This window comes from Equus quagga, chromosome 2, assembly GCF_021613505.1.
Source record: "Equus quagga isolate Etosha38 chromosome 2, UCLA_HA_Equagga_1.0, whole genome shotgun sequence".
NCBI classification, from domain to species: domain Eukaryota; kingdom Metazoa; phylum Chordata; class Mammalia; order Perissodactyla; family Equidae; genus Equus; species Equus quagga.
The window spans coordinates 143,847,955-143,869,270 of NC_060268.1; the positions used below are offsets into that span (position 1 = coordinate 143,847,955).

At 38.3% G+C, this 21,316-nt stretch overlaps 1 protein-coding gene across 7 annotated transcripts in view; it reads right to left on the bottom strand.

Annotated features, from left to right (window-relative positions):
- The window catches only part of SGMS1 (sphingomyelin synthase 1), a 285,938-nt gene that overhangs the window by 45,249 nt on the left and 219,373 nt on the right, over positions 1 to 21,316 (bottom strand). The window contains exon 2 of one of the 7 annotated variants that reach the window (XM_046652234.1): positions 12,035 to 12,129. The exons of the other annotated variants lie outside the window; for them this stretch is intronic. The gene's annotated coding sequence lies outside the window, so the exon portion shown is untranslated. The remainder of the gene's footprint in view (positions 1 to 12,034; positions 12,130 to 21,316) is intronic. 7 annotated transcript variants of the gene reach the window in all.

Genomic DNA, 21,316 nt, shown 5'->3' on the forward strand with positions numbered 1-21,316 from the left:
CAGTTTTAGTTCAAGGATCTACATATTTTTTCAATGTACGGTTGGGAAAATTGTCAAACATTACCTCTGATGTCTTAACCTTTAAGTTGTCCTTTATTTTAAATTCCTATTACCTGCAGCACGCAAAACTGCACAGACTAAACTCTGATTAGCAAATAAAATCATCCCTTATGAAACGGCTCCTTGCACTAAGTCTCTGCTGACCTAGTTTGCTTAGATAGGAGAAGGAAGGGCTTGGTGAAGTGTACATATCTGCCTCATGGTCCGCTTACACTGCAAGACTTTAAGCTGTTAGATGAGCCTCATAAGATGACACCTTTTGGTTACCGCCGCCTTCCTTATTTAATGATGTTTGATACTAAGATTTTGCTATATCTGAAATGGATTCTTTCTCAGCAGTATAACTTTCCCAATTGACAGCCTCCCTTTAATGCCCCCACTCATGTGACCCATTCCAATGTAGTAGCCTTCAATGTTCCAGAGGAAAAGAGATGATTCTTGGTTGACAAAATTAGTAGATAGGACATAATGACAAGAAACCAGCCATGTCAGTTGTCTAACTGTATACTATAAACCATGATTCTAGTTGTTCTCTGACAATATGAAATACAAAACCGTTCCATTGATTTCACGAAGAGTCCTGCCACCAGCAAAACTAACTAATACCATTTCCCATACCCGGAGCCTCCATTTGAGTCATTCTGTTGTGGAATGTAAATATTTAGTAACCAGAAAATTCAAAGAATCATATGTTATGGCAAAAAATTAGAAACAACCTAAAAAATTCCACAGTGAGAATTGATTAAATATATCATTTTACAACAGAATACAAAGCCTGTACTAAAGACTGGACTATATTTCTATAATTGACAGTGATATATTTATATTTATAACTTGTCAAATAGCTTACAAAAGAGAATGATACCATTTTTGTAAACACACATATATTACAAATATCCATAGGGAAAAAGTCTAGAAGGTGTCTATCAACTTCTGTTACTCCTGAATGATAAAACTATGAAATAATTTTCTGCTATTTTTCAGTATTTTCTAATTCCTCTGATAAACGCATATTACTTGTATTTAAAAACACAGAATATGCTTGAAAGGAAACAACTCTTTTCTTTTTTTTGTTTGTTTGGGGTTTTTTTGAGGAAGATTAGCCCTGAGCTAACTGCTGCCAATCCTCTTCTTTTTGTTGAGGAAGACTGGCCCTGAGCTAACATCCATGCCCATCTTCCTCTACTCTATATGTGTGCCCATCTTCCTCTACTTTATATGTGGGACGCCTGCCACAGCATGGCTGCCAAGCAGTGCCATGTCCACACCCGGGATCTGAACTGGCAAACCCTGGGCCACCAAAGCGGAATGTGCACACTTAACTGCTGCGCCACCAGGCCGGCCCCAAACAATTCTTTTCTAAACATATAGGCTGTATTGTAAAATTAAAAATAGATGCTTCCTACATTAGCTTTCTTTAAAAATACGAAATGGGCTTGCAGAATTCTCTAAATAACTGGAACCTTTGCCCTCTGTGTATAATTAGCTTCCCAAATCCTTCATATTCCCAAAACATAATGGTCCTGGGAGACGAGCCAAACCACCACCAAAGATAAAGCTGAAATCTGAACCTAAGTGCATAAAGAAATTCCGGTTTCAGGTATTTCCCATCATTCCAGAGAGAAAACAACAACAAACTACCAGAATTACAACTGTTCTATCATGTAGATTTTCTTCAATATCCATCCATTTAGTCTACTGCCAAATGTAAAAGACCATTTGAAAACTGCCTTGTTGTCATTGCGGTAAGGAAAAGTTTGCATAGTTCTAATGACAACTAATCACTACAGTTTTCCCCAGGGTTTCACTCTTAGAAGCCAATTACTGAAACTCTGAAGATGATCTATTCCCACTCAACTGATTAACTGCCTCTCTGAATCTGAAACCAGCAGGGCCATTTTAATATTCATCTAGTTAATCTGCAGTCCTTGGACACAGATTCACTCAAGCAGCACTCAAGAATGTTAGGACGTAACCAATGTTTCCAAAACCCACTGGCTTTCAGGTCCAGCTGACGTGCACAGTGCTGATCTCATCTGCCTCAGAAGCCGGGGAAAGGCCAACACAGGCTCTGTATTTCCATTACACTCCACTCCATTCCTCTCCTTTCTTTCCATTCTTCTTTTTTAAAAAATGAGAACTAGAATCCTTCTACTTTATGCTTGTTCAGCTGGAATAAAAACATTGCACGTTTCCTTTGAACCTATCAAAAGTAAATGAGGGCTACGAAAAAAGTCAAATGACTTAGGAAGAGGATGAGGCCACGCTTTACTGTCCTCTGTTTCTAAGAAACTTCAATACAGTATTTTAAAGCATACTGCAGCCTGGCTTACTTAAACTGCCTCAGTTTACTCATCTGTAAAGTCAAAGTAATCCTGCATTCCCACAGGACTGCAATAAGGATTAGAAATCTGACATGGAATTTAGCCCATGCATATTCTCAGGAGCTTTTCAAGGCATCTGTGGGAGAAAAAGTCCAGATCCTTCCTCATTTCCCTCCTTTCCTGCAGAAAATCCAACAGTGGTCAATCAAGAGATTGGGGATGGGGATGGGAGTGGCACTGGAGGTTAGTGATGGTGGCAGAGCCAGCATCAAAGGAGAGGAATGAGGTCACCCTGCCCCACCATTTCTTAGTCTTGCCTCATCCCTGAGTCTCCTCACAACCCCAGGATAAGCGGCCATAATAAAAAAGGCTGTCTGGGGAAGTCATTTCACCAGGCTCTCAACTTCAGATGCCTTCAGGGGCCAGACAAGTCCAGCTAGGTCACAGAGAATAGGGAGTGGCAAGGACTGTGGCAAACAGGATAGGGCAAGCAACACCCAATGCAGTTCAAATTCAATTTTTTACAAAACTTTGGTAAGGAAGAGTGGTCCTGAGCTACCACTTGTTGCCAGTCTTCCTCTTTCTGCTTGAGGAAGAGTGGCCCTGAGCTAACATCTGTGCCCGTCTTCCTCTATTTTGCATGTGGGATGCCTCCACAGCATGGCCTGATGAGTGGAGTAGGTCTGCACCCAGGATCCAAACCTGAGAACCCAGGCTGCTGAAGCAGAGTGAACTTAATTAAACACTATGCCACTGGGCTGGCCCCTTAAATGTAATTTTTTAAATGGCAAAAATAAAAAAATATGCAAACTGAATCTGGCCCATGGGATTGACGCTTTGCAACTTCACTCGCTCCCTCATCCACCATACCTAAATGGCCACTAATTCCTAGGAAGTCTAACTTGAAGGTGTTCCCAGATCTGCTCCTGTTTTTATCCCCATTTGCTTCTGCTTTAGTTTCTGCCTCCACTCTGGCTCAGCTGCAACCTGCCTCCACACTGCTATCAGATGAGTCTTTCCAGCATATAATCTGCTCTCTTCACTTGATGCTTAAGACCTGTGGTGGCTCCCAGCTCTCTGGACAATGTTCAGACTCCTCAGCTTAGAAACAAGGCCTTCCTTCCACAATAAAAACTATGCCTTTACCTTTTCAGCCTTTCCCTATTTCCCTACTGGGCCTGTGTTACAACCATACTCAACTATGCAGTAGTTTCCCTCACACACCATTCAGCGCATAGCTTGCAAGTTGTTCTTTCTCCCTAGAATATCCTTCTCACCACATACTTTTGTTCTTTCAGGATTACCACTGTCAGAAAGCCCAGTCTCATTTGTATTGGAATCTCTAAAGCCTAATACCAGTGCACACTTAATAGATGTCTGTCGAACCTATGAATATATGAGAATGCAAAGGAGATGGCTTCTGCTTCCATAACATGGACCCAGTGATGAATATTTCCTTGTACATCAAGCATATAAAAATCTACATAAATATAACTGCTAAAATTTTAATACCACAATCCATTTCAAAAGTAAGAAAGGTACCTTCCCATGTAACAAAAAAAGAGGAATCTCAACCCAGAGTGGAAAAGATACAAGCTAACACATATAGCTCAAAGGGATACCAGCCTTGGATCCTAGCAGCCAGGGGCTGGGGTTTTAAGATCCAAGTCTGGGCAGGGGACATGGGCTGAGGCCAGATCAAGGCAGGGAACTGGAACTAAGACCCTTGAATAAAGCAACACTCTCTCTAGAAAAAATTGGACCTGTGAATTTAGGACTCCAAATGCAGACTCCAAATTTACACTACCTGCATGGTGTGGGATTTCCAAGCCAAGAAATTAATGCGAATACAAAAGAGAACTAGATGCAAAAGGATCCCTTAGAGACCCTTCAACAAGCAAGAGGTCAGATGATTCCCATGGAAAAAGTAATCTCTGCTGAGGATAAATAAACAATTGAAAATTATAAATCACATGAGGAAATAATCCACCATGAGGGAGATTTGGCAGGTGTGACAAATAGGACGTTTACCAAACCATGAACTTGAGAAAACAAGTTTAAAGGGGGTATGAAATGAGTATACTAAAGAGGTAAAAGAGAGACTGAAACCATAATGAAAGAAAAAGAGATGATTAAAATAAAGAAACAGGTGTGTTTAAACAAAGTATAGGAAAATCCCAGGTTCGCTCTTTGGCCTGTGACTGGCTGGTAACTCGGGAGGAAAGAGGAGAGAGGAAAGGTCAAAAGAGGAAGAGAAATCAGCAAAAATATAAAGTATATAAGTTGAAAGGCAACTGACAAGGTTTTTTTCCAACCTCAAAAACTCAAATAATCCACACCCATATATTTTTTCTGGGAAGAAAGGGGAATAGAACACCAAATCCAGTCAATCAAAAATGAATCAGATTTCACAAAAGATGTCTAACTGAATATATGCATTAGTTTCTATTGCCTCTTAAAAGTCCCTTGAAATGACAGTGCAAGAATTAAAAAAAAAAAGAGGCGAGAAGAGAAGAGGAGACAAGAGCAACATAATCTACAAAGCTGGGAAGCAGATGGACTAGTGGTAACTGATTTAGCCCACTCAAGAAAACAGAACCCTGAGCCAGCAAAGAGGAAAGAAGAGAAGCAATCTGATGTATGCAACAGAAACCATAAAAGGATGAGGAATTGGTGGCAGAGGAACCTTGCAAAGTAAGGGTGAAGGTGGAGCTAAAAACAGAAGGACCGGTTGAAAGACCATTTAAGAAGTTGCCCCTAGACTTTCACTTTGCCCAGTTGAACAACTGCTTCTTCTTGTCCACACCAGAGACGACTGGAAGTTTATTCTCTAGAAAAAGAGAAATGGAGACTCTCCAGAATAGGGAACATCAACACAGTTGAAGAATGAGGGGGCATTGTACTAAAAATAAGGGATTAAGCTGCAAATAGACGTTAAGTTGGACGCCCTCACCCTTTACCTCATTAGATACCCAGAATAGTAGGAGCCAGGATGAAAACTTCCACGTAGAAGGCCAGATAAAGTTTTTCTGGGAATCTCAGCCTGTTTTAAGAAAAAAGACCTAAGAACACTGATTGTCCAGCATTAAAATTCATGTAAACAAGCTCTACTTCTGCAAAGCTCTTCCAAACAGCATTTTTAGTGCTTCCTTTAACATCTGAATGGATGGCTAAAAATCAACAGATATTTAAAGCAATTCTAATAAGTATGACAGCCAGAGATCAAAACAAAACCTAACAAAGAAGTTGGAAGAGAAAGACTAAGTAGGGAAATGATAATGTTAAGAAAAGCTCTTATTAACATTCTCAAAGAGATATCAAACAAGAACAAAACGACAGAAAAAAAATCAGAGAATTTAAAAAGAAAGCGCTTGGAAATCCATACTAAATATGAAAAATTCAATAGAAACAATAGAAAATAAAGTTGAAAAAATCTCTGAAAAAGTAGAACAAGATAGGAAGATGGAATATTGAGAGAAAAGGTAAAATCATTAAAAAAGTAATCTAGAACGTTCAATTCATGAATAGTAGGAGCTCAAGAAAAAACCCAAGAAAATTACTCAAGAAAACTTCTCAGAACTCAAGGGGACATGATTGAAAAGATTCAGCAAGTATCCCAGAACTAGGGCTGAACATACAAAATACATTTCTGTTATTATTATTCCATATTAATTAGTTATTTTAAAGGAAAAAGAGATGTTGAAGAATGCTCCAGCCCCATCCTGCTTTTCACCATCCTGGCTATATTTTCCTCCATCTTACCCCAACCACAGCTTCCAATCTCCCTCCTTCCTTACCTGTATTTCTGTCCCTGACCAGAAAAGCCACTGGAGACTTGGAGCTCAAAGACAGTGCCCTTTGTAGGGAAGAAGAGCAGAATATACCGCTTTGGCATAAGGCTTATTTTGAGTTGAAGGCAACTGAGAAGCAGATACAAGAGAAGCTCTCCGCCTCCCCCTATTTGTTTAAAAGCAGGACACAAATTTGTAAAAGTATTCCCCTCCCCTCTCTACCAGAAAGGACAGAGGTCAATCACTAGAGACAACTCTAGACCCTTATCAGCTCAGAGGTGGTACCAGAGGAATCGACATAACAAACTTTGCTAAAACTAGCCCTTATCTACATTAGTTTCCCCATATATTTGCCTACTCAGATTTGCTTGCCCCTAGAAGCTCCAAATCCTATTCCTTCGTCTTGTCACTTCTCTAAAAACCAAGTTCTTAGCATTCCTTTGAGTTACTCACTGCTAAAAGTTCCCATACGCGTATGTGCCATAAATGTTAATAATCTTGTTTGTTTTTCTCATTAGCCTGTCTTTTGTCAGTCTAATTTACGGGGCAAAAGCCAAAGAACCTAGGATGTGTAGAGGAAACAGATTTTTTTCCCTCCGTACAATATCCAAAAGCAGAATTTTCATTGTATTTTTGGTCACACTACTGTAACAGACAATGGTGCCTCTTTATTACTTTATATACATAGCACCCCTTATCTACTGGGGATAAGTTACAAAGACCCCCAGTGGATGCTTGAAACCATGGATAGAACTGAACCCTATATACACTGTGGTTTTTTCCTATACGTACATCCCTATGATAAAGTTTATCTAACTCAGGAACAGTAAGAGATTAACAATAACTAACAATAAAATAGAATAATTATAACAATAAACTGTAATAAAAGTTAAGTGAATGTGGTCTCCCTTTCAGTCCAAATCTATTCCTGAATCTGTGTAACCATCCCTTAATTGCAGTACTGGTTTGGTGTCACTGTTTCAGGGGACCTCTTGCTGAAGTCTTCATGCAGGCTCAGTGTTTTCTGGTGCAACATGTGCCATCAATTGAAAAGTTTTTGTTCATGTCTTCTACCTACAAATTTAATGCCTTTTCCATCTTAACTAAACACTTATCATGCCCTGTGGCCGTTAACTTTTGAGGTTTGAGGTGTGACACCAAAACTAGCATGAATTTATTTTTCCTTCTTCACAATTTTACAGATAGAAGATTTATTCTTACCGTAGATCTTAGCAACCTCGGCATATGATTTTTTTTGTTTCCTTAAGAATTTTCACTTTTTCACTTAGAGGAAGCACTTTAAAGCTCCTGTTTAGCATATCTGAATTGCCAAACATCAAACTACTCTTGTGCTTTAAGGCCATTATTAAGTAAAATAAGGGTTACTTGAACACAAGCACTGTGATTAATTGCTATAATCGATCAAATAACTGAGATGGCTACTGAGTGACTAACGGAGGGTAGCGTATACAGTGTGGATACAACAACTCACGTCCTGGACAGGAAGAAGCTGGACGGTGTGAGATTTCATCACACTACTTAGAACAGCCCACAATTGAAAACTTATGAATTATTTATTATTGGAATTTTTCATTTAATATTTTCAACTGCAGTTGACGGTGGGTAACTGAAACAGCAGGTAACTGAAACAGAAGAAAGCAAAACCATGGATAACAGGGGGACCACTGTAAACGATGAGAATAATAGGACCATAACATTTAGATACAATTTATATACAGTAACCATCTCCCCCAGATTTTCTAAGACAGTTCAGATTTCAAATATATTTTTCCCTTGTTTCACACAGCATCAAAATGTACTAAAAGATTTAATATTTCAGTTTCTAAACTACTTCTCTCCCAGAATACTTCTGCTACCCAGAAGCAGCTAAAAACTCTTAGATGTGTGCTGATGATTTTACTCAGAAACGTGGCTCCTTTGAATTATCTAAGGACTCTGGAAGACTGATTGGGGCCCTAATCACTACATATAACAATAAAACACAATTCATTTAAAGTATACCTGCTTTCTAATTGGGGACTGGTCAGTGTTGTTAGTAGGCTGAATGGAAGGCATAATTTCTTGATTAATATAAAAAATCTCATCTACAACGACATAAGTTTTCATAGCCAAAGCTTTTCCATTTCAGTGAGAAAAAGTCTCCCAAATCTCTTCTAAATCTACATGTAACAAATAAATTCAACTCACTGAGGTAAAAGGAAAGCTAATTCAAGGAACATAACCCTGGGGACTAACACCAAGTTTTAAAATTAGCAACAATTCACAGGCCCAGATAGGAGAAATCAAGCTCAAGTCTATCTCCCAAAATAAATTTCTAATGCTTACTTTAATACCTAGACGAGTTCAAACTATTTTCAGACCAGAGAGCACCCCATCCAAAGTGGTAAATTCTAAACTGATGACACTTAAATGTGCATCCTTTGGGCAGTCCTTTTCGTGAAGGCACTGTCCATGTTCCCACCATGTTCTGTTCTTCTCCCATAAATGGCTCTCCCTGTCTCCTTCCCTGGATCCCTTTTCCTAGACTCTTGGAGGTAAAAAGAATCAAGGATTCCAAGGAAAGTGCGTGCAGGTCTCCTCTACCTTTATCTCCACAATCAGAAAAGATGCTTTAAGCCTTTATTTCTGACAGCCAATTATGCATATTTCTTAAAAATGAATATTGGGCCAGCCCCAGTGGCCTAGTGGTTAAGTTCGGTGTGCTGTGCTTCAGCGGCCCAGGTTTGGATCCCAGGCTTGGACCCACATCGCTTGTCTTTTAGTGGCCATGCTGTGGTGGTGGCTCACATACAAAAAGAGGAAGATTAGCAGCAGACGTTACCTCAGGGCAAATCTTCCTCAGCAAAAACAAAAACGAAGAAAATGAATATCCATTAATTCATTAACTTCTTTCCAGTCACCACTGACTGTGACTTCTTGGTTCTAACTATCTGGTAATTTCCCAAACTTCTGGAGCCCGTTCTTCACGAGCTTTGTTATCAACTCACTAATGGTTAACAGCACCAAAGCTCAGCAGCCTAGAATGGATGATCCTTATCCACCAAGTTGATCAGCATGGAAGTACAGGCTCAGATTGTAAAGGGACTAGAGCTCTAACTTTAGACTAAGGTAGAATACCACCAGGGGGCAGCAGAAAGTCTATGAAATTACATGCTCATGCCAGCACCTTTCCCAAGCTATAAAGGATTTGGAGACATCTTCCAATAGAGATCCTAAGCCTAAGTGACACGACTAGATAATGGAATTGCAAGAACTAGATCTCCTGTTTTCTCAGCCATCAACTGATGCTTCTTCCTCTATACCCATCTGAGTCTAATGTGCACCCAGTGACTCTACAATTAGCAACATGGCCATGTCCACGGTGTTCTAGGCAAACGTACTGCATATATGAACCATCCTGAAATCTCAACTAAACAAGACCACGTCCAGGATGCAGGACCTCAAAGAAGTACAAAAGCCTTACAGTTAAAGAGCACACACTTTACCAGAAGGACGAACTCTAACACAAGCGCTCTGAACATTTATTCTTGCTTTACAGAGAAATTTAATAAGCTTTATTCTCTGGCTTCCACAACTATAACTTAATGTAACAAAGTAGAAACTTGTAACTAACTGATGACAGTTGAACTGTGAAGATATTATGTAAAACTGCAGAAGCTGTAACATTAGTTAACAAAAGGCACAAGAAAACAATAAAAAATAGATAACACATTTGCAAAAGCACAGCTAAGGTTATTTTGCATTAGGTGAAATAAGGTTTTTATTCTTAAAAAGCCCTAAACATATATCAATGTGTTATATTATACCGAAATAAGTTCAAAATGAGTCATATATAGTGTTCTTTCAAGTTCACGTGCATTTATGATGTCTCTAACATTAACATGCATGTGACACCAAGTGTTTAAACCATAGCTTTAAACAAATAACGATAAAAACTTATTTTTACAGTCAAAATACTCCATAAATAAAATTAAAAGACAAATGATATCAACGGATAAAATATTTTTTAATCTGTCACAAATCACAAATATGAAGACCTTAAAAATCAGTTAACAAAAAGAATTTAAACAAAGATTACAAATAGCTCAATTAAATACACACACAAATGACCACAAATGTGGAGAAAAGCGGTTGAAACTGCACATTTTGGTTCAGTGGCCTGGGTTTCGCTGGTTTGAATCCTGTGTGTGGACCTACGCATTGCTCATCAAGCCATGCTGTGGCAGGCGTCCCACATATAAAGCAGAGGAAAATGGGCACAGATGTTAGCTCAGGGCCAGTCTTCCTCAGCAAAAAGAGGAGGATTGGCAGCAGATGTTAGCTCAGGACTAATCTTCCTCAAAGGGAAAAAAAAAACAAATGTGGAGGGGAAAAAAATTCACTCTCTCCAGTTAAAAATATAAAATAAAAATTAAAACAATAGTAAAGTGACATTTTTCAGCTACTGAGTTGGCAAAGATGAAAAGAACCATAATTAAAAAGAACCAGTGTCACCAAGGGTCTAAATTCTGCTAATTCTACCTCTGAAGTATATCATGAGTCCACCTACTTCTCTTCCATGCAACCACCATGGTTCAGCCATCACTCTATTTCATTTGAATTACCGCCACAGCCTCCTCAATGCTGTTCCTTTGCTTACCATCCCATCCAAACCCCAGCCACATTCTCCATAAAGAAGCAAAGAGAACTTAAACTGTGATCCCCATCTTTGAAATCCTGCAACACTTCCCACTACTCTTAGAAGAAAATCCACACTTAATTGTTACATAGCTTACAAGACCACCCCCACCTCCTTGCCTTTGCACGGCCAAGTACCACCACTGCACACAAGACTTCAATTACGCTGGTCTGATTTTTGTTTCTAACTACTCCAGGGCCTTTGAACATGCTGTTAATGCTTCCTGGAACACTTTCACCCTATTCTTCACTAGTAGCTTCCAGTCAGCTTTCAGGCCTCCACTCTTATGCCATCTCTTCAGACACCCCTTCTCTGATCATCCTCTTGTCTACATCATCTTACTTGTTGAATGTCTTTCTTCTGCCTTACCAGAATGCAGCTCCATGAGGAAAGGTCCTTTGTTGTATTTTTCATTATTGTATCCCCAGGAGCTAGCACACTGCCTGGTACATATTAGGCACTCAATATAAATATCTGTTCATGAATGGAAAAATAAATACTAGAAAAAGAAGGAAGTCAACTATATTTGATTATAAGAACATAGGTCTTAATTCCAGATTCTTCAAAGTGTGAGACTACATTATTGTCTTTAAAACACTCTCCCACCTATACAAAAAAAAAATCCATAAACTATTTCATCCAAGGAAAATTGATTTTTTTAAAACAAGTAATCTATTAAAAAGAAATGCAGCTAAATTTTCAAATGGTAAAACATACTTCCTTTAATCATATCATTCCTTCCTTTTAGAATTACTTTAGTAGGAGAAGGACACAACATTGAGCCCTGTTGGCCTCTGCAAAAACTTAACTTCTTAAACATATAAAAGGAATCCAATCATCAGATTGTTACACCTAAAGAGAAGTTCAGAAAGGTTCCTTAATTTTTATTCTTTGCTATAAGCAAAGAGAAAATCCAGAGTCAATGCTGTAATATAAAAACCAAAAGTATTCTAACAAAATTTACAATTTCATATTTATACGTTGAATTAAAATAAAAATACTTGAAGGCTGTCCCTCCACCCCCAAATTGTATACACAGCCATTTTCCACCTAAAATTAAGCCCTGATGCTTTCTAAAGTTACTGAAATCCTTCTCGGTGGGTATGTTTAACCAGATTTTTAAGAGTATCACAGTGGGAAATACAACCTAAATATGAGACCTTATAGATGTTTCCCAACAGCTTCAGAAGGTATGATAACTTCTAGATCCGTTATAGATGAGCTGTTCATTAATCAGCAGTAGCAGCTGAAGACACTGGTTGGAACAATAAGACAACAGAGGCACATCTGAATAACACAGTATCAAGATGACATGTCCCTAAATCTTCATTACCTAATAGGTCCTGGCCACTAAACTAGAACTGAGGTGTCACTGCCCTGAGTTGCTTCATACGCCCAGATCATGTAATGCTCATTTTTTCAACATTCTGTATGCATTAACACCTAAACCATTTGATGAAATGTCAGTTTCACAAGCAATGAGAACATGATGTTATAACCTAGCAAGATGGCATAGTTCATTAAAAGCATTTCAAAATCTTGTCAAATGATCTAAAGATGTAAACTGTGAGATCAAACAATTTAACTTTCAAATGTCACAGGTTATTTCAGTATAAAAGAGAAACAGAAGCAAGGGAAAATACGGATTTAATTTGTAAAAGAACAAAACACCAGTCCTGGAGATCAAACTGGAAACATCTCTCAGAACAGCAATTAGGTACTTCATCTAGGGGAAGAGAACCTCTCAATAAGGGGGGTAAAATTTAGCACCTAAAAACGTCAAAAATGGTTTTCCAAATTATTTCTGAAAGCTACATTCTTAGCATAAAACAACAGTGGCAGTCCCACAGGTGTCTATTCCATATCCTGCTCATGTTCCACACCTAAGCTAGAGGAATCGAGCTACAGACACACTAAAAGATCCTTCTAACCTAAAATAAGGTCTGCTTGTAGAGCGTTAAGTCTATATTCTAGAGAGAGCCTGTGCATTGAAAGAACTCGGTGATCAGCATTCAGAGAACAGACCATCTAAGCACTCTGGCAAAGCCATGAGCACATGAGTTTCACTGAAGACACAGCTCAAATGTATCTTCTATTTATTATCCTAATGAGCTTTTCTCTTTGCTATAAACAGAACCAACACTAAAGAGCAAAGGACTGAAAATTATACATATTTATAAAAGGCAAATCACTGAATCAAAATAAAACCAAATATTTATTAAGCACCTACTATGTACACATTTATTAAGCACCTACATTGTCTCGGGCATTCTGAGTGACGCATACACCGTGGTTCCTGTCTAACTAGGTTAAAATGCCCAAAACCCAAATTCCTGCTCTTCTCCTTTAAGCTTAGCAAATTAAAATTCCATCCTACCATTTGCCCTGGCAAAGACTCAGCTAGTGCTCACTCCTTGCCCCATACAACCCATCAGAGCCAATGCCGTCAGGCATCAGACCCACTCAAAGAAGTATTCCTGTACTAATCAGAAACTTTCTACTTGATGAAAATATACTCGGACCTAAAACTTTCAGTGGACTAGTACAGCACCTAGCTAGAACAGGCTCTTAATAAACACTTGTTGAGTGAATGAATGAATGAATAAGTGGAATTAATCATTACTAGTGTCTAGCAAATCTGAGCACTTACTCTTAATTATAATACCTCAGCTCCCACCTGATGGCTATTATCCATCATCAAGGAACACCTAGTGTCCACAGGAATGGCATAATAAAGCACTGAACTTGGAGTTACTTTATTATTTCCAGATGAGTAGGGAGGATTTTTGTTTCTAAAACTCATTATTGTATTGAGCGCCTACTATTAAAGCACTAGGTATCCCCGACAATGAGCAATTCGCCATCTAGGTAGGGTAGCATCGAGAACACGCTAAGGTAAGATATATGGAATAAAACGTGCCAGAAGTGTGGAGTAGGAGACAAGTACAAATAACATATGCTAAGATTCAAGACAGGCAGAAATAATTAGACAAAAATTAGCTAAGACTGTCCTAACTTTTATGTAAGACAACGTGACATTATCTATCAAAATCAGTAACATATTTTACGTCCCAGAAATTCCATTTCTAAGAATCTTGCTTACAGAAATATTAGCGAGTCAAGATATACATTCAAAAATGTTCCCAGCAGCCCTGTTTATATTGCAGAATTTCCAAAAGCATCTAAACATCCTTCAGTGTGGTTTGGAAAAGTAAATTTGGTACTTCCTCACAACAGAATACTTTGCGGTCATTTGAAAGAATGAGGTATATCTGTACATACCGACATGTCTGTGATAGAGAAATATATATTATTTTCATTTTTAAGTCTATATTTTTCATTGTATATATGTGCACAGGTATGTATAAGCACACAATATCTAGAAGTATACACATTACACAGGCTATGGGGGATCAGGGATGCAGAACTGGAGAGGGACAGGGAATCTCACTTGTTTATACATGATTTATACGCAATAAATATGTGCATGCTGTGCTTTTAAAAAAATACGGATTAGTGAGAGCGCAAAGGGAAAAGGAGAAAGAGAAGAAGAAGAGGGAAGAGAAGAAAGATTACCAAAGGATGCTCAAGACCAGAGTTACTATGTCTTTTAAATATAAATGGCCATCTGGAAACAGCTGCCCAAGCCAGGCAGTCATGGAATTCACCTCCTCTTGCAGCCCTATCTTCTTGGGATTTCCACTCCCCACTCTTTGGAAACCCATATTGCTTGGGACCTGCCCCAACCTTGCTGGCAGGGGAAGTTCTGGTAAGAGTAAAAGTAAAGAAAAAAAGAAGGAAAGGAGGACCTACAGAGCAGCTCCCTCTCCCTTCCTAAGCCCCCTGCAGGCACCCCTCTTCCTAGTCTGAGCCCATTCACTCATCCCAAATCCTAATGCTTGCTTAAGTGACAACATACCCAGCAGAGCACTCCTCAGAAAGACCCACTGACCAAGACTGACCATGGTCACCAAAGTAAACCTTTCTATCTAGGATTTAAATAAATAAAGAACGGGCTTCTGGAATGCAGACTTTTTATCCTCTCTCCTTTCTGACGTTGCAAGCAGTAAAAACATGATGAGCAGAAGAATATAACCATAGCAATGGTGCTACCTGGGTCTGGAGCATGTCCCTGACAACCCAGTCTAGAAATAAGCAAGGGCTTTCTCTGTTTCTCCAGACCCTTGAGTTCCCCGTCAGCCCATTAGCAGAATCAGTAGAGAAATCTCCATGTCATTGCCTACCTGGCTTTTCATCCTGGTGCCAGAGGCTGCAACGGAATGAGGTGTGTCCTACTCAAAGACCATTCAGAATCTGTTTCCCAAATATTATTCATTTGTACCCCAATCTGCCACCTCCCTATACCACCTATTATTTCCTTAATAGTGTTCTTCTAAATTGAACACTTTTTTAAACAAAGTCTTGTCCTAAACAACAATATCCATGAAAACAGATGTTTATGTACTGGCTATTTATTTTTTAAACTAATGAATATTAAAACAAACATAAAACTGAGTATTTAAAAAGTGTTCTCTGATTCCCATGGTATGTGAAACAGTTTGAGAGCAGTGTTTTGAAAATACCATTCTGGGAAAATGTTCTGAGGCGCAAATGAGAGCACTGCAAGTGATCTTTGGGAGCACTACCTATGCAAACGTGTGGTGCCGCCTGTGACCACGAAAATCTTTTGCCTTTAACAAAAAAAGTAATTATAAATGGAGAAAGAATGGACAACGGGAACAAATCCTTCTGAGTGTTTCCTCTACCATATTTTCAGTTTACTTTACAACAAATTGCTTTGGTTCTTGGCAACCATTTTTGTTCTGAATCTTATTGTTTAAAAGAGCTTCAGTTTGGCATGATGAAAAAGTTCTGGAGATGGAGAGCGGATAGTGGTAATGGTTATACAGTATGAATATACTTAATACCACCAAACTGTGCACTTAAAAATGGTTAAAATGGCAAATATGTTATGTACATTTACCACTATAAAAAAGTCAAAAAACAAAGCCAACGACGCTCAGCAAATGAGCTGAGGAGAATCAGGAGCAGTGTCTCCACTGTGCGCCTCCGCAGGCTCTCCGGCAGCTCTGGAGGCCTAGGTGAGCGAGTCTGTCTTTACTCGTTGTCTTCCTTTCCTTTTACTTTTCCGGGGTGTAACTGAAGTGTGGAAGGGAACATGGGGTGGTTCAGGAAAGAACAAAGTTGTAACCAGTCAGCTGGCTAAACGTTCGCATCCTTTTGCAGTGAAGTCTGATAACAAAGAAAGTGGTACTCTGGGTAACCCCACCCTCCAGCTGTAAGATACAGAGTAGAAGGCAGGCCTTCTTTTTCTTCTTCTTTTTAATTCTATAATACTACCGAGGTTGAAACTATTAGACAAAATTAGATTGTTAGATTACATACGGATACGCACATACATACATATAGGGTAACTTTCACAGGTTAGTAATCTTGAGAATCAAGAATTAGAATTATATTTGACTTTTGACCTGTCCGTTTCAGTTGGCACCAGTTAATCTCAGAGGAATGAAGAATCCACATGTACAGCAATAAGAAACTGACCAAAAGAATCAGTACTCTTATAAGCAATTCTATACAATTATAAATTATCTTCTTGGAAAACGTTCATGGATATGGAAAAATGCGTGTGATATTCTATATTGCCAATTTTAAGCAAGTTTCTTTTCAGTATATGTATGGAGTGATCATTTTGTAATACCTATATCATAGATAGATATATACACACAGAAAATAAGAATTTAGGTCTACATACCAAACTGAGGAGTTACCCCTGGTGACTTTTAACGATTCTGCACATTCTTCTCATAGTTCAAAATGTAGTATAATGAACACATTATTTTTATAGTCAATAAAAGGTTATAAAAATAAATAGATGTTTTAAAAGTAGATGTCCTTTTCCAATACACACACACACACACACACACATTCCATTTTTCCATTGCACCTCTACAAAAACAACCAAATCCAAACACAGCCCCATCCTCTGCTATCACCAGAAACAGACAGGAGAGACCCGGTAAGCAGACAGCCTAAATTTAGCAGACAGATCTAAGTTACAGTTCCTCTCAAAAACACTCCCTGAATAGTTCCGGTCTTATGAAACTAAACTTCCTAGGCCTGTCACTCTGAGCTTCATTTTATGAGCTTTTAGCTTTATCAAATGGCCCCAGGAATTACATATTATTAAAAATAGCACCACAGTATGCTAGCTGAGGCAATTATCTTGGCAAATAGCAAATTTCTGGGAATAAATACTAAAATACCTGCAGGAACTATCAGATCTTGAAATACTAAATACTGAAATAAAGTTATCCTAAATTTTTAAATTATCATAAAACAGGCATTTTAACTTTTTAAAAATTTTAATTATCTTAACACTATAGAGTTCTTCAGTCCAAATGAGTTGCACAACTTTTCTAAGTAATTTGAAGCCACACTTCATAACCCAAAACAAGTTTGGGATATCATTACCAAGAATTTTTGGTATCACTTCTTAAAGGTGAGACTCTAGTAAGCCCTTGCTACGTTTTGGTAGCATGGCTTCTGTGAAACGGGCACATATTCATTCTCAATCAAACTAAGCCAAGAAACCCAATTGCTGTGAAGCCACCACATGAAGAAATTAACTAAACATGCTGAAAATCATCCACCAGTTTGCTTTTGGTGTGGCAAGTATTACTGAGGAAGCCTCACAACCATGGAGGTAGTCTGTCTTGGTGAAATAGAAGAAAAATAGACATATATTATTATTATTCAAGACAGTACTGAGCCCTAACATAATAAACAATTCTAGCCAGGAGGTCTATATAGGCCAAATTATTCAAAAGAATGAGAAAAGAAATATTAGCCATAGATATCAAATTCTTAAAAGTGACAGGTTATAAGAAATGTCCAGAAAAGGCAAATCTATAGAGACAGAAAGTAGATTAGGGCCAGGGATGGGAATGAGGATTAACTATAAAAGGCAAGAGGGATCTTACGGGAGTGACGGAAATGTTCTAAATGTTCTGGTTTACGGTGCTGTGGTTGCATAACTCGGTAAATTTACTAAAAATCTCTGAATTGTATGCTTAAAAGAAGTGAATTTTATGGTATGTAAAGCACACCTCAATAAAGTTGCTTTTTTTTAAAAAAAAAGTGACAGAGTGATCATTTGGACTTAGCATTTTGATAGGGACTGCAAAGTAACTAAGTAAGGATGTACAAATCCTCAGTTCTGAGAATGCTCATCCTAGTGCCTTCTAATAACCTGAACTTCAAAAGAGAGGCTTAAATTATAGTACTTTCATACAATAAAATATATGCAGCTATGATAAATGACATAGGGAAAATGTGGCAACAATCTAAACATCCATCAATAAAAGTCGTACATTGAAAGAAATTATGGTACCGCCATTCTCTGAAAGTAGTGCAGTCCATACTAAATAGTCAATGAAAACATAGGTTAGATTACCTACTACACACGGAGACTTATGTCCAGGATATAGTGCGTGAAAAAGCACGTAGCAGAACAATACAGTATAGCAATACAGCACATAGAGGGACACATGAGAAATGCGCGTGGATTATTCACGTATGTACACGTTTGCATGTATATTTGGGAAGATAAATAGCAAATTGTGCACAATGCTTAGCCCCTGGAAGTAGAAATGGGGAGAGGGTGACGATTTTCCATCAAAATTCAAGGAAGGAATTTGGAAATACATGCACCAAAGAGCTAAGAATGGTTGTCACTGGGTAGATGGGATTTATACATTCTTTTATGTTCTTTTTAACTGTCCATACTTTCTTATTAGAGAGGAGGGTTAGCATAGTGGTCAAGAGATGGCCTAGATTTAAATCCTGGCCCTTCTGTTTGCTTGCTGTGAGATCTTGAACAAATTACTCAACCACTCTGTGCTGCAGCGTTTGGCCTCTGTAAAGGAGGATAATCACAGCACCTACTCCACAGGCCGTGAGGATTATCTGAGTATATTACACACACACGGCACTTAGAACAGAGTCTAGCACATAATGCGTATTCTCAGCACTCAGCAGCATGGATACCAGTATCTTATTAGTAAGAAAAAAACACGAACAGAAACTTCATTTTTGTGGGGGGGAAAAAGAAAGAAGTATAAAAACACAGGTACCAACTGTTGTATCACCTCAAGTATGCTCAATACCAGTATCTAAGCAGGATGTATCAGGCACTAATCAAAGTCTGGAAAGCTGTCGGAGCCTGTTTTATGACCAACAGTGATGTAACCAACCTCCCTGAGGGCCTCACGGAGGCCAGACGGTACCTGGGTGGGAAGCTCCCAAGTGCCTTGGCTCCGTGTGCTGTGACTGACTTCCACCACTGCTGCCACCCAGGCAACTGCACTGCCTCATGATGGTGATAATTAGCATGTGTGACCAGACCAATGGCGGAGGACTTCTGGAACACAAACACTCCGATATAAACACTCACACCTAATAATTGACCTCAATGGGACTTGTGGCCTCATCTTGAGACATACAATATAAACCAGGGTCAATTATCTGAGAGTTGAGCCAGCAATGGGAAAAATCACTAATCATCACTTTCTAACAACACAGCAAATCTCTGCTTTCCTGAACAACAGCAAGTTTTAACCCAGCCCCATTTCCCACACCTTATGTTGTAAGAGGCACTTTAAACTTTAGCAGCTGCACAATACTAGAAGCTCTCTCCTAAAGGAAAAACACTTGCATTTGAGTGATTACTATGTACCAAATTCATCTTTCTCTCAAAACTCTTTGACATAGTGATTTTAATCACCACTTTTACAAAGTCGGAAAGCTGGCGCTCAGAGAGAGTATATTCCTTACTCGGGTCCATCTGTGAGTGACAGCACCAAAAATCAAATGCAGAAACGCCCATTTCCAAAGTCTCTGCTTTCCCACACACAGTAAATCTCACCAGCTGCATTATCAAGTGGTTCACACTTTTTATTTCAACTGCAAAGCATTCCTCCAAAAGGTCTATACACCACCAAAAATTTAGACCATTTAACCAAAAATATCCTGCAAGAGCTCCTGAAATTTTCATGAAGTATATATTTTTTACGATGGTCACACTTGATACTAGCATTTTATTTTTCATTGTCTTTGTTTCTCCAAGGCCAAGTGGTTTTCAACAAGGCACCAAGGTCTTACCCACAGACCAGTCCTGACTGAGTAGAACAAATCACAGAAACTCTTGCTTTCAGAAACATTTTTCAAAGTAGATTTCATCATCTTATGCATTTATCCTCCTACATACAAAACGTCAAAGACAAATTCACAAATGAATTTCTGTCAGCCTTATTTAGTCAACTTGATTTATAAGCTTAAGCTAAAGATGCAAGGTGGACCAAAGTGGTACAAAGCTATTGTGCTAAAATCATTTGTGAGCTTTCTTTTTGACAGAGCTAGACATTTTTAAACATCTCCATTTATCTTTTATTTTGATATATTGCTTAGAAAATAAAATTATCATTACCAAACTACATAAAATTGTCTGGTCAGAAGACAAATTAATGACATCAGTCATCAATTATTTCATTAATCTGTACTAAAACGGATGCTTAATAAGCTCCATGATCATTCAAAACAATGGCTGGTTCTCTAATGTTCTGGTGTCCAATTATTTTTGCATTGAACCCCAGTGAACAGTAACGGAAGTCAAAGCTTAGCATTAGCTTTCTCAAAAATAAATCTATTTTCCTATTGTGGGCTTTTATTTCAGTAAATTCAAATTAACTGAATCAATTGCCTTCAGAAAACTATGAAGAGTAAACAAAGCCATTAAACGTCTCATCTCAGGTCAAATGGCATGAAAAAAGAGGCCATAAGCCTACCAGAAATTAAAATTTATTCATATTTTCAGGGAGCAAGAGTGTATGTCAAAATATAATATTGCCCCTTATAGGAGACCATTAAGAAGCTTTCCATATATATGAATAAGATAAGTATATAAATAGAGATTATTTGAATTGTCAGGAAATCCTTAAAATCTTCTCTAGAGACATTTAATTAAATAAAGAACTAGCCAACTATTTCCTTGGATTTAGGATGAATCATAGTTTACATAGTAACAAGCTGTTTATATACTCAATTTCTGTTAACCAGAATCATTTAAATGTTCAAAGGAGAAGTCTGCTCCTTGAAGAAATTTGGAGAGAAATCCATTCTTGATCTATTCACTATTTTAAAACGAGATTTTTTAATGGATTTTTTATATAGTTTTAATAACACTCTACTCAAGACAAGAGACAGGATTGTCTTTCACTGGCCAGTCTAGACAGATAACTATGTGGACACAAAGAAGTTCAACCAAACAACACTTGGCACCAGTGTACCGCTTCTACATTCCATATTCCAGAAAATTTATCATGATTATCCTAGAACTCACCCCAGCTGTCCAGAAACTAAGT